This window comes from Cibotium barometz, chromosome 63 (genome assembly GCF_041138505.1).
Source record: "Cibotium barometz isolate CiBa-2024 chromosome 63, ASM4113850v1, whole genome shotgun sequence".
Classification (NCBI taxonomy): domain Eukaryota; kingdom Viridiplantae; phylum Streptophyta; class Polypodiopsida; order Cyatheales; family Cibotiaceae; genus Cibotium; species Cibotium barometz.
In genome coordinates this window covers 4,025,427-4,031,426 of record NC_141108.1, presented here as the reverse complement: position 1 = coordinate 4,031,426, position 6,000 = coordinate 4,025,427, and positions in this window count along the sequence as shown.

The window sequence follows — 6,000 nt, the reverse complement described above, 5'->3', positions numbered from 1 at the left end:
AATAGCTCTTGGTTCAAAGGGAAAACTCACAAGCCCGTCAACTCGACCATAATGTGAATCTGGCATCATCCAAGGTATGCCATAACTCATGGCCACAATGTTGAATGGTCCTAGAAAAAATGAATCTCATCGTGGAGGCCAAACCTGTGCCACATGTGTATCTGAATGGCATGCCACATAATCAAATACCATACACCCCAAGTGGCATAGAATGCATCCAAAGAGAAATGTCTCGGCTCTAAAGAACATAGGATCACGTCGACAATGATAGAAACCAAATGAACATAACTCGAGGTTGGTATCATGCAAGATCAAATGTGAATCAAAATGTCATCATCCCGTGTAACACCTCTCAACAATCGAAGGCATGATCCACTGCATTAATATGTATATAGGCATGATCCATACCAAGTACCGTATCCTCATGTGCAAGACCATCTATATGTGTATGATGATTCAAAGTTGAAATATGATCATTAATATCATCACAATCATCACTGAATATTGATAATGAATCCACACATGAGGGATAAGTGGTATCATCCATGGCATCCTCAAGGTTTCTAAGGTCGTCCCCATAGACATAGAATATCTTCCATTATAGATCAATCTCTATCAATACTAAATCTGAGATTATGCCTATCTCAATTAAAAATATCTCAAGATCAACAACATATGATCTAATAAAAATATGCTCCATATGCATAATCTTGCCTCTCCTATGAGGCCTCACCTCCACAAAATCATCAATACTCTCATGCACTATGTGTGACTGCTCAAATACATAAACTATATCCACACAAACATTACCAGGTAAGCTATTAAAACTAGGAGTAGTGTTTGAATCATAAATGTCTCCACATGTATAAGCCCTAGAAGAATATCTTGACACATATAACACAAGAAACTTAGGCCTATGCTCATAGGTATCATGTGAACCCACATGTGAAATATCACTAACCTCGTGTGTAACAATGGATGCATCACTTGTGATCCTCTAGTAGACCCTCATCAACATCTAATGCATCCCCATGATACCTAGGAAGGTAGATAGACATAGGTGTACTCATGATACTTGATGCTATACATGCCCTTGAGATCATGTCCACATGATCTAGCTCACACACATCAATACCACATACATCATCATCATGTGCACCATGTGCATATGGGTCAATGTCATCATCATGTACACGTGTATCAATATCATCATGAGTATGTGTGCGATACAAAATCATGTGTATGTGTGTACAATATACATTATCATGACCATCTAAATCTATGTCAGAGTAGTCTACATCATGTGTATGTGTGTGCAATACATTATCATGAGACCATCTGAATCTATGTAGGAGTAGTCTAAATCCTCAAGAACATAATTATGATGGCTCAAGAGTGTAGGACACTTATACAAGTCATCAAAAGAAGAATCATCCCATGCAAACAATGCCCAACCATCCATGTCAAGGTACCCAATCAATGAATCAATAAAGTTACCGACGAGCATAGATTGTCTATACCATTTGGCACATACATCCCACTTATTGAATAAGTGCCTCAAGTCAACATCCAACCATACCATGAGTATGCAGTCTCAACATAGCATGAAGTTGGCAAACGAGGATCTAAAGGTCAAAGCCTCGAATACCAGAGGTATGTGTGAACTCAGGAAAAGAAATGTGATCCAAGACACTAGATGGAAACTCGCTATAATGAACATAGAGCCATGATGAAAAAGCATGAGCAAATCTCCTACTATTAAAATCTGAGATGGTAACAAAGTGATGTCGATGATGATGATGATGGTGTGTAGCATGTCAATCCAATGAAGGATAGTAGTAGTAAATCATGGCTACACTGAACACCACCCAATAAACGCAAAGGATGTGAACATCCCTTATAAACACCCCAAGTGCCTAAACACCACCATAATGCTCGAAAACATGTAAGCAGTCCTCATGGTCAAGTAATTTTACCATACATTTCACCATTCTATAGCAACCTTATCCACTTAAGTCTATACTGAGTCTATACTCAAAATCTCATTTATTGACTATGGTGGATCGCAAGTTAGCATGTAAATTATTTAGTTCAAGAGATTCTTGTTCGCTCTTGTTTTGTTGTAAGTCCCAATGTTTGTTTGCTATAACTTCTTTACTAAGGCTATCATACAGAAGTTCAAGGTCAGCCTCCTTGTATGTGGTGTTGTTGTGTGAGTAGAGGCTCTTCAAGTGAAGGTCACTGCCATAATTCAAACACTCACAAAGCTTGTATCTGAAGCTAATATTATTAAAAAAATGATCTAGATTCTCTTACAGAACCCCAAAAAACTAGCTTCCAAATATAAGAAATGCAAGCCGCTAAGATCAACATCTCTACACCATCCATGGATGTTGAATATGCAAATTTTGAAAGTCAGAAATCCTTGTCATCTATCTCACAAGCTTTTCAAGAGAGAGATTTCATGAGCTTTTTACCATCATGCACCATATTGAGACGATCTGCCTCCAAAACGGATACTTTTGCAAAAGCGAAAACTCTACAACATGTTGAGTTTGATTTGCCTTAAGAAGTCACTACTCTGTGTTAACTAGTTTGTCCGCTTACAAACCATTTTAGTGCACCATGATGTACACCTTGTAGGACTTGTTATACTTTTCCACTTCTCACTATGTCTCAACTTTGCTTCTTTATATGCACATCTTTTGCAATTTAGAAGATTTTGCCATTTTCATTAAGATTGATTTACTCATGGTACATGACATAACCAATCAAAAATCTCCACCACTGTATAACTGCTTTGATTGATACCTCTTGCATGATGTATCGCTATTTTTGAAATATGAACCTCTTGCTTTATAGTGTCGCTTTTCCATCCCTTGAGTATGCCACATCTCAAGAGCTCCATACTTTTTCATGAAGTAGAAACCATGCACGTGGAGAATATGAAGTAGAAACCATGCACATGGAGAATATGAAGTAGAAACCATGCACATGGAGAATATGATGCCCTAAAAAATTTTGCCTTAAACCTTTTTTATTTTAATGAACTTACTAAATTACAACAAAAATATAGCACGTGAAAATAGATCATCTGGTAGTGCATGATACATGCCTCCCCCCCCATACTTGAGAAATAAGCTCAATGAATGTTTCACTTCTTCCTTATGGTCGTGCTTTTCATTATGAGTAAAACAACATTGTTAAAGCTAAGACAAACCTTTGCTCTATTGATTTGATATGTGGGATTTTGATCTTCGTTGGTTGTGCATATGCACTTACACAACTTCTTCTAGAGTTCCCATCTTGCATTGCTCTTTTTATTTATCATATTGCTAAGAAATATCTTGGCCTTTGCATTAATCATGGAAACTTTATGAGCAACACCAGACTTCTCTTTTTCCATACTTATTAATTTATGACACATCATGCATTCATACCTAGAGAATTAAGGAGCTTCTCTGACTTTTTAATAGTAGTTTTGGATCTTCTTGGGGCCGCATTAAATATGCATAACTTATGCAATTTGTCACATACATGCACAAGGTAACGCAAAGTGGGAAAATGAACATTATCCAAGGAGAAGGGAAATACTTATTTCTAGTTCTTATCCTGTTCATTTTGGTTTTTCAAGTTCATTTTTCGAAGATCTTCCAAGTTACTTATTCCAAGCTACTAATTCATTGTCCTTTGATGACTTAGACCTTTTCATACAACAAGGACATGTATTATTGAAAGTGGCCTTGGTGTAAACATGTAGTTGATGGTTTTGGGATCTCCTCCCAAGTACCAATTAACTTTAAATCCTCCCACTCCATTAACATGAAGTTTTTATCCAACTAACTTGTTGTTGAATCACATCCATGTGTAGGGTGTTCTTTGAAACAACCAACAATAAAGAACATCATGTGTTTCTTTTGGTACCCTAAAGATAGCTAGCCACTATATCTCCTTTTTTAATTAGATGTGGAAAATAGGCCTCTTTGTTACATCTTTTGTATATGCCATGGCTTGGTCCATCAAGATCAAACTTTCACTATCTGACATTCATCTACTTTGAGGACAAATTCATTCAATGGTATCACCATTCCCTATCCACAAAGATACAAAACATAATAAATTTTAATTGGAAAATAACATTAAGAACGTCATTTATGCCCACAAAAGAAGAAATTACACACAACTTTAACATAAGCACAGTAAAGCACACCTTTAACATAAGAAATTACATACACCTTTAACACAAGCTTGATACGAACAAAAATATTTTTAAACTTAGTCTACACAAAAACAATTTGTTTGCAAGCTTTTTCTCGTGGAACTTCTATATGGCCTTCAACAAAGAACCTTCAACAAAGAAGCACTCTCCAATGAATCTCCTCTGAATCTCTTGATTGAGACATTTTGACTCTTGCTAGTTGATCTAACCCTTTGAGGTGAGGGGGGATTTCTCTTCTTATATTAATATTTAAAAGGGCATGCTATTGCTTAGAAGATTGCCTCATATCCCTGAGAACTTACATCCACAAAATTACAAGCCACTTGAATTTTGTAGCGATCTAAATATCGTAGCATCTCCTACTACTCTACCTTAACCATATTTCCTCTTCTAAAACAATAGGGACTCCACACACGTATATACAAGGATGACATGGTATTTGAGGACTTCATGAAATGCATGTAGTTTGGCCAATAACATGGGTGCATAAAGGTAAGACAATCTTGCAACTTAGGAAGTGCACAAATTAAGTCCCAACCAAATTGAGTAATGGAAATTTATATATTTATTTAAAGACGATATAAAATTAAATAAGAATTTAAAAATTTTAGTTCACCATTGGTCATTTGAGTGCGTTTCTTTGAGAAATTATCTAGTTGACCTTAATTTGACCCAATTGGAGACTAAATGATGTATAATGAGCTGAATTGATGCCATTTGTGTTGAAGTGGCCTCAATTTTTAAGCCATTGATAGACAACTATGAAGTGATTGATGTAGACCTACTCGGTATTACATCATTGAGATTAAATGATGTCAATTGAGTTCAAATGACATATAATGAGCTGAATTGATGTCATTTGTTCTCAAGTACATTTCTTCTTAAACAACAGGGACTCCACAAACATACATGGACCATGCCATCTTTTGAGAGATACATGTCATCTCTGAGAGATGTGCCAATATACTCACTAAATGGGATCTTGAGACTCTTTAAGGTGAAGCTGTCAATTGACATGTAAGAACACATCGCGGTGAAATAGTGATAATTGACCATGTGTCAACTGACATGCAACAACACCATGGTGAAATAGTGACAATGCACCACATGTCAACTGACATGCAACAACACCAATGTGAAATAGTGACAATGAACCACATGTAAACTGACATGCACCAACACCATGATAAAAAGTAACAATGTGTCAAGTGTCTTCAAGAGGGACAATTCCTATTCCCAAACAATGTGTCAAGTGTCTTCAAGAGGGACAATTCCTATTCCCAAACAATAGGGTCTGCATAAATGACCATGTATGGAGGACCTCACGATCAATACAAAATTTAGCAAAAAAATGGGTGTATGTATGTCTTTGCCCACTCGATGAAACCTTTGCATGCTAAATCTCAAGTGATGTTTTCCATACTAAAATGAAATAAATATTCATTTGTTTGATTCCTTACCCCTACACATTTTTCTAAATGCTAAATAAAGATAGGTGTTACATTGCTTGATGGAAATGTTTATACTAAAAAATTGGGTGAAAGGGAGGTGGTTTAAGCACGAGTGCTAATCACTTAATGTGATGATGACATGGACTTCCAAGATCACCATAGTCACAATCTCTCAAATTGTTACATAATGTCAAACCTAGGACATCATGGCATTCTCGATATCATAAGAGAATTGTCAACCATAGTAGCTCCAATGCTCCACCCATCCTTTGAGAGAGATGTGGCAAGGAACATGGGTAGGGTTGTTTGAGGTTGGTTACATAACATGGT